This window comes from Lycium barbarum, chromosome 7 (assembly GCF_019175385.1).
Source record: "Lycium barbarum isolate Lr01 chromosome 7, ASM1917538v2, whole genome shotgun sequence".
NCBI classification, from domain to species: Eukaryota; Viridiplantae; Streptophyta; class Magnoliopsida; order Solanales; family Solanaceae; genus Lycium; species Lycium barbarum.
Genome location: NC_083343.1, coordinates 39,690,898 through 39,702,017, shown reverse-complemented (window position 1 = coordinate 39,702,017; position 11,120 = coordinate 39,690,898). Strand labels below are relative to the sequence as shown.

The 11,120-nt window shown below is 40.0% G+C and overlaps 2 long non-coding RNA genes across 2 annotated transcripts; both read left to right on the top strand.

Moving 5' to 3' along the window:
- Positions 1 to 223: 223 nt before the first annotated feature.
- On the top strand, positions 224 to 1,866 carry LOC132602244 (uncharacterized). The gene is made up of 3 exons (XR_009567682.1): positions 224 to 402; positions 1,042 to 1,267; positions 1,430 to 1,866. It is a non-coding gene; the product is annotated as an uncharacterized LOC132602244 (long non-coding RNA).
- A 4,038-nt stretch (positions 1,867 to 5,904) lies between these two features.
- LOC132602243 (uncharacterized) lies at positions 5,905 to 7,215 on the top strand. Its single transcript, XR_009567681.1, has 3 exons — positions 5,905 to 6,083; positions 6,723 to 6,948; positions 7,111 to 7,215. It is a non-coding gene; the product is annotated as an uncharacterized LOC132602243 (long non-coding RNA).
- The last annotated feature ends 3,905 nt before the right edge of the window (positions 7,216 to 11,120 follow it).

Genomic DNA, 11,120 nt, shown 5'->3' with positions numbered 1-11,120 from the left:
GAACTTCGGGAAATTTTGTATAGGGTTTGGAACTTGATTGGGAGGTGATTGAATAATCTTGAATGAGTGAATGAATATAATAATGTGGGCATAAGTTTGGAATTGTGAAGTTGAATGAGAGTTGGCAACTTGTGTAGTAAGGTAGAACTTTGAAGCTAGAGTGATTAGATTATGATTTGTGTTGTTTGATGATGTGTGGGCTGTTGTTGTTGATGTATTTTGAGCCGAGCTAAGTCTCGGGGACGTTAGATTTATAGGGGAAGTGCTGCCGAAATTTCGGTAGACAAAAATGAAGTTAATGGCATTTTTAAGCCTAAGAATCTCAAATTGGTAACTTTGACCATTTGCAGATTTCGGACGAAACGGGATTTGATTTTAAGGAGAGCATAAGACGTCTATAAGGTATGTAAAGCTTCCCACTTCTTCGTTTGGCATGTCTTAGTATGTTAGGTGAATATTGGAACCTCCGGAGCATTTCTGCTCCTCGAAACCCGATCCACAGAAAAGTTACTATTCATTCAATTCAATTGAAGCCGAAAGGCTCTATTTTGGCTAGAATGCAACTAAATGTCCGAAACCTATCGAAATGTGATCGGGTCACTTGGTAATGATTATGTATGACCTTTTGGCCTATAAGTGTTCGTAAATTATGTTCGCCACCTCAATTTGACTCGAGGTGGGCCCGCTAACCCCGAGACGCTCTATTTGTCTTATTGGGCTGTCTTTTTTAATAAAGTTTGATATGGTACTTTCGGTTTTGGAACTTCCTCCTACGAAATATGTTTTGAATATTATGATATGCTAAGTTACGTTTTGAGCCATACGTACTATTTTGGAACCATTTTGTGAAATGAAACTTTGTATCGACTAAGTATTCGAGTATTTTGTACTATGAAATGACTTATGAGATTACTAAGTTTTGAAAGGCTATTTTGAAATATGAATTGCATTTGTTTGCTCACGACTCCGCTCGTGCCTTATTATGACTTCGTTCACCGGTTCCCGGGCCGGTTATGATTCGTGCGCCTTATGATAATTCAGCCGTATGCTGTGTTGCGGTTCCCGAGGCTTCGCCATAGGGCCGGGTTCCGTTTGGAGTTATGCTGTGATATGGCTGGTGATGCGATACGCTCACCTATGTTTGTGTTTGTGTTCGGGGATGTACGGAGATTTGAAACCTTCTGGTGTTATGCTGTGTGTGGCGCCAGCGTCGGAGTGGCGACCACGTTCTTGAGCGTTTGCATGATTTCGTCTGCATTATGTATAGGTATATGATTTTGATACGGATTTTGACATACCGATTTGTACTCTGCTTTGTATCTGATATGCTTTCAGTTTTGGCTCATATTTCTGTACTCCGTGCTTTACATACTTAGTACATATTTCGTACTGACCCCCTTTCTTCGGGGGCTGCGTTTCATGCCCGCAGGTACAGTTATTGGTGATCCTCCACTGTAGGCTTCACTTTCTGCTGTCTCGGAGCACTCCCTTTGATCCGGAGTCCACCTTTGGTATATATACCTGCTGCTATGGATATGTCTTTGTACATTTGACTATTTGGGTACGGCGGGGCCCTGTCTCGCCATATGTCTTTGTTTTGAGTTCGTAGAGGCCTGTAGTCATATATGTGGGGCGAGGGTCCTATGTATGTTTGTTCGATTTTGTTTTTTTGGTCTTAAAGCGGTCCGTTTGTTATGGTGGCCCTAAATGGCCCTTATGCTTATGTTTGCACTTTTGGCCGGCGATGTCTATTCCGCCGCTCAGTTTGGATCCGATATGACATTTTGATTTGGCGACCGCTTAAGACATATTTTGATACAACCTATGTTTGATATGACTTTTATGAAATTCTGAAATAAGTTTGGATTTGGCAATGAATATGTGCGGTTTGGTCTGGGTACCCAAGTAGGGTGCCAGTCGCGGCCCACGGGGCTGGGTCGTGACAAAAGTGGTATCAGAGCAGTTTGTCCTCGGAATGTCTACAGGCCGTGTCTAGTAGAGTCTTGTTTATCGATGTGTTGTGCACCACATCTATAAACAGGAAGCTACAGGGCATCTAGGATGTTACCCTTCTTTGAATCTTAGATCATGCGATAGAGCCAGCTGTAGGATATGAATTCCTTTCGACTAACTTTTAATTTCAGCCAAAGGACGGCATCGACAGAAGGCAATGGCTGATGATATTGGAGGCTGCACAGTACTCAGGTAAGCAATAATATGAAAGCTGTGTGTCGGAGAAGTTGTTTGAAGTGTGGTAGAAATATAAGGTTGAAGATTGAACAGAAAAGTGAACAGGAAGGAGCCTCCGATGTTGTTCGAGTTGGGCATGTGAGGTAAGCCTCGACATCTGTATAATTTTATCTGTAATTGTTAGCCCCGTGTGGCTACGAGACGACATGATATGATGTATATATATGCGTATATGTGTTGGCCCTGTGAGGCATGGTTGGTATTTCTTGTGTACAGGTTTCGGATAGTAAGAAATACAGAGGAACCTCTGCCCAAATTTGTTTTTTCCAGAGATATGGAAGTAAATATATATAAAGTAAGTACAAACAGGTTCCGCGATACTTGTCGGAATTTAGTTTTCTTCTGTCGGTGGTTGGAGAGCACCTTATGGTGATATTTTATCAGATTTCACCGACTATTTGGAGACGGAATTCGTGGGACGAAGACTTAAATCTGTGGCCTGTCTGTAATTGTATGTATATGTGTATGAAAGTGAATATCGGAGATTCAGAAAGGCAATATGGTAATTGTGCAACTTAGCCGGGGGTGGGATCCGCTACAAAAATTTTCCAAAAATTTGCTAAGACCCCGATTTGCCCTAAAATTATGTGACAAAGGTCCTGCAGGGCAATTGACGAAATTATATCAGCCCTAACGCGTCAAAATGCATGAAAGTTTCGGGGTTAAGCGTGCTCAAGCCAGAGCAATTCTGGGATGGGTGACCCCCCTGGGAAGTAATGTAAAATTTTGCACAAGAGTAAGTATGATAGATATAAATGGAAATTTGGGGTAACCAAAAGGAAAATAGAATGTGTGGAGTAATTTAGTGCCCTTACAGGAGTCACGCAGAACAAGGCGGACTAAATGGGCAAAAAGAAAAGGTGCAACACCGCTCGCGAAATTGAGCGGATTTGAATAACAGTCAGAGACGTTCGCCAGTAAGATACTAGTAAATATATCTGTATGTGTGTGTGTATGATTTTCGTTTGGTGCCCATATGGATCAAGAGCCGAGTCCCGGCAACTAAGGTTGTGATAGATGAAGAATAGTAGGAAAGGTGAAAAATAAGAAGTGTGAATAAGGGGAAATCTCCGAAAGAGTCGATAAGCGACACGCAAGACGATTTATATGATAACTTGGCAAACAAGTTCACCAATAAGGAATTTTTTTTTAAAAAAAAATCACTGGAGCCTTAATAGGAGTGATCTGACTCTAATTCAGATTCTATCTGTTATACTTCTGCACTTCCGATTCTGATAAGGCTCTGCCTATTACGCCTCTGTACGTCTGATCTTGATCACGCGTCTGTCTGATACATCTCCGTATGTCTGATTTTAATTACGACTCTATCTGATACATTTCTGTCTGTCTGACTTTGATCACGACTCTGTATGATACATTTCTGTACATTTGATTCTGATTTCGAATCTGTCCGATATGATCTTGTATGTCTGACTCCGATCTCAGATTTGTCTGATATACTTCCGTACCTCTGATGTTGACTATGAATCCGTCCGATATGCTTCTACGCGTCCGGTCCTAGTTCTGAATCTGTTTGGTATGAGGTGTCTGGTATGAAGTGGGATTACGATAATGTGGTAAGAAACTCAGAAGTGTACCAAGAAGTGACGATTACTTATAATGTCTGAAAAGCATTCGTCTGCTACGAGAATATAGTTTATGGTCCGATAATTATGTGGGGTATGAGAAAATACATTATGAAGGCATTTGAATCAGTGATGTGAAGAATTACCCCATCATGCTGGTAAAGAAGCCATGTCGGAAAGTCCACGAAGGACGATTATGAAAGGAACCCTCCCGAAATGGTATGACGCCCCATGAGGTCAATTTAACATTCGAGGACGAATGTTTTAAAGAGGGGGAGGATGTTACACCCCGTAAGAGTCTGTGCTATTTTAATTAAGACAAGAAAAAAATGAGTTAAGAAAGTTCAAGGAAAGTTAATCGAGTTAGTAAGAATATCGTTATATATATATGGTTGCCTTAAGTATCCCGAGGTGACATCGTAACCTAAAGTATTTGAGATTATTAGTAATGTTATAGAAGATGGATAAAAGAAATGAATATATTTTTGCGATTGGAGTTTCGTCGAAGCTTCATAAGTTCTCCAGTTACGTTTAAGGTTATTGTGATTCTCCGGACCCTTCGAGATGTGTATGGATTGTTATGTATGTATATGACTATGTATATGCATGTATAAGAGGTTACACGAGGGTCGGAAGAGGATTAGAAGTTAAACGAATCTGAACGAAATGAATCCGAACAACTCCAGAAAAATCTCGGACCAGATTTTTAGCCCATATTGTTGGAGGCATATCTCCTAGTATATGAGGAGTTTTAAGGTGTTTCAAAAGCCTAAAATTAAGTTCATCGAGTCTAGTTTCCAATGCAACAAACCGCTCGTCAAAAAGATATCTGGATAAGCAGATATGGACGATGCAAGTTGGGCTGGCGGGGCAGAAAATGGTGACCCGATCCAACATTCACATTCGGCCCATGAGGCCCATTAACGTCATAAATATAAGGAAAAATTATGTGAGGGCTGATCATTTTCAGATAATATCTTCCAAGAACATTAGAGAGAGAGAGAGAAAACTTCAAGGCTAAGGAAGCCATTTTGATCAAAATCCGAGCTCCGAATCCCGAAGCTCATGAAGAGAAAAACATTGTACGTTGCGTTGCCTTCAATTTGAGATAAATATTGGTCTTGGGGGATGAAATATTCGTGGTGGATCTTCCGATAAGGTATTTATAAAATTCCTTTTATGTTATTAAAGTGTTTATTTAGAGTTTTAACGAATTAGAACGGAGAAAACAGCATTATAAACCCGTTTGTTGTTTTGTTGAAATTTATGGGTGAGGGGCTGTTTTAATTGAAATTGATGGACTGATTTGAATTAATATTTTGGTTGTGTTAATCATGGATTATGTGAGGAGAGTGAAGGAACTTAATGGTTATTAAGTTGTTGTAGGAAAACATACAACTTTGTTATGGTTTATGTAAAAATGGAGATGAAAGTATCAAGAGGAAAATTATGATTATTGTGGATGAATTTGGAAGATGGAAATGTATAATGAACTTGTATGTTGAAGGTTAGGAAAAATTGGAAAAGTAGTGGCTTAATGGAAAGTTTGAATGTTTGCATACCTTATGAATATTGTGTGAAAATGGTATGGATGCTTCCGACGTATGTTGTAATGATTTTGATGGATGATGAATATGAGAATAATAAGTTTGGGTTGGAAAATGATTTCGGGGCATTATCGGAAAGTATATACCTTTGGTATATTTGTGTATATCATTGTATATCTATGATGCTAAAGGCCTTAAATGTGACTTATGATTGATGTTAATGAATTTTGAATGAAACAATGCAAGTTAGAATGTTCGTCGTAACTTTTGACGTTTTTGATAGAATATAGAAAGTAGTGAACTTCGGGAAATTTTGTATAGGGTTTGGAACTTGATTGGGAGGTGATTGAATAATCTTGAATGAGTGAATGAATATAATAATGTGGGCATAAGTTTGGAATTGTGAAGTTGAATGAGAGTTGGCAACTTGTGTAGTAAGGTAGAACTTTGAAGCTAGAGTGATTAGATTATGATTTGTGTTGTTTGATGATGTGTGGGCTGTTGTTGTTGATGTATTTTGAGCCGAGCTAAGTCTCGGGGACGTTAGATTTATAGGGGAAGTGCTGCCGAAATTTCGGTAGACAAAAATGAAGTTAATGGCATTTTTAAGCCTAAGAATCTCAAATTGGTAACTTTGACCATTTGCAGATTTCGGACGAAACGGGATTTGATTTTAAGGAGAGCATAAGACGTCTATAAGGTATGTAAAGCTTCCCACTTCTTCGTTTGGCATGTCTTAGTATGTTAGGTGAATATTGGAACCTCCGGAGCATTTCTGCTCCTCGAAACCCGATCCACAGAAAAGTTACTATTCATTCAATTCAATTGAAGCCGAAAGGCTCTATTTTGGCTAGAATGCAACTAAATGTCCGAAACCTATCGAAATGTGATCGGGTCACTTGGTAATGATTATGTATGACCTTTTGGCCTATAAGTGTTCGTAAATTATGTTCGCCACCTCAATTTGACTCGAGGTGGGCCCGCTAACCCCGAGACGCTCTATTTGTCTTATTGGGCTGTCTTTTTTAATAAAGTTTGATATGGTACTTTCGGTTTTGGAACTTCCTCCTACGAAATATGTTTTGAATATTATGATATGCTAAGTTACGTTTTGAGCCATACGTACTATTTTGGAACCATTTTGTGAAATGAAACTTTGTATCGACTAAGTATTCGAGTATTTTGTACTATGAAATGACTTATGAGATTACTAAGTTTTGAAAGGCTATTTTGAAATATGAATTGCATTTGTTTGCTCACGACTCCGCTCGTGCCTTATTATGACTTCGTTCACCGGTTCCCGGGCCGGTTATGATTCGTGCGCCTTATGATAATTCAGCCGTATGCTGTGTTGCGGTTCCCGAGGCTTCGCCATAGGGCCGGGTTCCGTTTGGAGTTATGCTGTGATATGGCTGGTGATGCGATACGCTCACCTATGTTTGTGTTTGTGTTCGGGGATGTACGGAGATTTGAAACCTTCTGGTGTTATGCTGTGTGTGGCGCCAGCGTCGGAGTGGCGACCACGTTCTTGAGCGTTTGCATGATTTCGTCTGCATTATGTATAGGTATATGATTTTGATACGGATTTTGACATACCGATTTGTACTCTGCTTTGTATCTGATATGCTTTCAGTTTTGGCTCATATTTCTGTACTCCGTGCTTTACATACTTAGTACATATTTCGTACTGACCCCCTTTCTTCGGGGGCTGCGTTTCATGCCCGCAGGTACAGTTATTGGTGATCCTCCACTGTAGGCTTCACTTTCTGCTGTCTCGGAGCACTCCCTTTGATCCGGAGTCCACCTTTGGTATATATACCTGCTGCTATGGATATGTTTTTGTACATTTGACTATTTGGGTACGGCGGGGCCCTGTCTCGCCATATGTCTTTGTTTTGAGTTCGTAGAGGCCTGTAGTCATATATGTGGGGCGAGGGTCCTATGTATGTTTGTTCGATTTTGTTTTTTTGGTCTTAAAGCGGTCCGTTTGTTATGGTGGCCCTAAATGGCCCTTATGCTTTTGTTTGCACTTTTGGCCGGCGATGTCTATTCCGCCGCTCAGTTTGGATCCGATATGACATTTTGATTTGGCGACCGCTTAAGACATATTTTGATACAACCTATGTTTGATATGACTTTTATGAAATTCTGAAATAAGTTTGGATTTGGCAATGAATATGTGCGGTTTGGTCTGGGTACCCAAGTAGGGTGCCAGTCGCGGCCCACGGGGCTGGGTCGTGACACCTGTAGCCCCTTGTTTATTGATGTGGCGCGCAACACACCATAAACAAGACTCTACTAGACACGGCTCGTAGACACTTCCTAGGACTGAACTGCTCTGATACAACTTTTGTCACGACCGAGCTAGGGGCCGCGACGAGTACCCGGGGCTAACCGCCGAGCACCGTTCATTCTTTCGCTCATGTTACTCATTTAAGGCTCTTTTTATCATCTTTATACTCACAGCGTAGGAAAATCATATTTCGTATGGAAACATAAAATACGTTCATGTACATCTTAGGCCATCAAAATAATATATATATATATATATATATATATATATATATACACAATAGCGATCTCGTGGGACCATTTAACCCGCACTGCGTATCTACGAGCCTCTACTGGAGTGCTGAACATGGGGACGGGACAAGACCCCGTCGTGCCCAAAAATACATATACATGGCTATATATACACAAAAGAATAATCACAAGCACCTCCGGAACAATGGAGGGCTTCCAATCAGCTGACAGCTACTACGGATCTGGATCGAGCTCTCCTCCCTGTCTACCTGTGGGCATGAACACAACGTCCAAAGAAAACGGACGTCAGTACGAATATTGTACTGAGTATGAGAGGCATAAACAACAAAATAAGGCAATGATGTAAAGAAGATACTCATATGGAACATCAGAATCTAACTGTCAAGTATAAGAAAAACAAGTCATGCTGTCTTACTCATGCTCATCATCATATCATATATGTACCATGTATAAACTGCCTGTCCATATCGAATCGGTGTGATAATCATAGTATGAGCCTGCGTCCAGGCTTCCCGCGTTCGGGGTATTAGCTCATGCCGCCCACTAGTGGTGTCTGCCCATGCCATTTGGCCACGTGTATCATATAGCTGCCTACCTTGGCGGTGACTGCCCGGCCAAATAAGCGTGCTGTAATAGTAATATCATCATATGCTCATCATAATATGCTTAGCTTATCATAATACATACATAAGGATCAAGATCAAACATACTCTATCGGGGTGACGTAAGGTCGTTATCCCCCGATTACATTATGGAACAATCATGGACATTCTGCCTCACCTTGAATAAATTAGCATATAAGGTGAGTGTAAGCGATAAATAATATCATTAGAATCCATAGACTTTAACTCATTACCTTGTGTAGCTAATTATGGACATAGGCTCATGGATAAGAATGGAGTTACACTATAGGATTCATGCCATTAGAAAGAAGGGACTATCCTCACATACCTTTGTCATTTAGCTATCTATCGTTCACTTGTTCTCCTTCAATGTCACGTCGCTACCTTCACGAGAGAATTCGTATTAACATTAGTTAATCGACTATAAGAACGTATCGTTATTTCTAGGGAAAATTGGGCAGCATTCCCTTTGTTTCTACTACTTTTCCCATGTCCTATTTAAACTCCCAAACATTTACAACAACGCTTCACAATATTGCAATCAACAATCGTCATTCATAGACATTTACGACAATCCACCATTTCTCTCTTATTTCTCCACACTTATACTTATAACTCATTATCGCGTTTTCTCGTATATAACACTTATTTCATGGTCTAAATGTCATTTATAACGTATTCATAGTCATAGCACATCAACATTCATGATTCCATTCAACTACCATTCAATTGAGACACTATTCATCCATGTAAGACCCATCTTCTATGTTTTCCTACCATTTAAGAATCTTAGCTTTCCAATACCTTAAACAACATAACGAAGTCATAAAACTTACCTTAGATGATGGTGGAACAAGCCTAGAGTGGAGTTTCTCCTCTAGCACCAAAACCCTATCTCCTCTCTTTTGGTTTTCTTTGAGGAAGATGAACTTTACTTGGGTTTCATACACTTTGATTCATGGATTATGTGTTGTTGATCTTGATTTCCCTTTGATTTCTCTTGTAGTTGAAGAGTAGAGAGTATTCTAGAAGTTTCTAGAGAGAAATATCGTGAAGATGAAATGAATTGAATGAGCTTAGGTCTCTTTTTAATGACTTAAAATCTATTCCGGAATGAACAGTGACTGAAGTGCACAGTGGTCGTAAACCCACTTTACGGTCCGTATTCCAGTTTACGGGCCGTATATCGTGGTCGTATTTAAGCATATCAAAACCAGAAAGGCTTGCTGGAGATAATGGCGATTTACGACTCAATTTACGGGCCGTATTTCATTTTACGGTTCGTATTCCAAGTCGTTTTTAACCATTTGAAACATTTGACAGAAAGTTGAAATTTTGCAAGTTGGAATACGATATGGCAGTGTACGGGCCGTATATTACTTTACGGTCCGTATTCCATTTTACGACCGATTGGCCAAAATGCAATTCTGCAACTTTTCACTGTACGTTCACGGGGAAATTTCTGAGGTATAACACCTACCTTTCCCACCTCGGTAGGCGAACCCTCTCATTGATTACAAATCAATCAAGTAAAGGCGATTAATTTAAATCAATAGATACTTAGAAATTCAGAGGAAACTTTATAATATATTCAATAAACTCAAGATTTATAATTACAACGATGTAACACATACAGACTCGATCCACTTCGCATGACCTGGTCTCGACTAGTACAAGAGGGACTAATGATTTCAGAATTACCACTACATTCTAAGACCCAATCTCCGTCCCGAAATGAAATGGGAGGAGGTCTTCCAGATAAGCACTGCGTATTTTTGCATATGCTTCGATCAATCACCTGAAACAAATCTACACCCCAAAAAGGGTGTAGCAAGTGCAATATCAGTACAACCACACGTACTGAGTAAGTATCATAGGCCGACAATGGTTAGTAACACATATCAGTAAAGAATTCACAGATAAACATGATAACAACCCAATCAAGTCATACGGCGATCTACCACACACTGTAAATCAATACCCTTAAGCATTAATTTCACTCTAATAATTGACCAGTCAAGCTCACAACGATATCGGAACTCATATATCATTAAATCAACCGTTTCAGTCTAGTAGTTAACTCATCATCAAGACATTCGTTATCCTAAATCACATAGAGACCAAATATATAACTAATCTTACAGACGGTCTATAGGATACCTCAACAAGTTCAATCAATAAATCCAGATCCAAGTACACGTCACTGCCTAAGTAAAGCATCTAATCCCAAATGTGCCAAGTCTGAATTAATCAATCTGAATCCAATCATCACAGGTAAATACCAAATCATCTCAAACAAGCCATAATGCAATGCAATGCAAGATGTATGGATGAAATGCCATGCAAATGAGGTGTACACATGTACTCCGGACGAAAATATCGACGTCTCGGTAGCACAACCTAGTGTGACTCGCGAAGTTTGAGTGCCACCCATCCCAGATCGTTGCCAAATAGTCAGACGAGACCCTGGCTAATTGCTCACATGGGGAGTCTCATCGGCACCACTCTGGGAGACCTGCGGAGTCCATGCACTAACAAATGATTCCGGGATAATATCGGAATTGGCCATG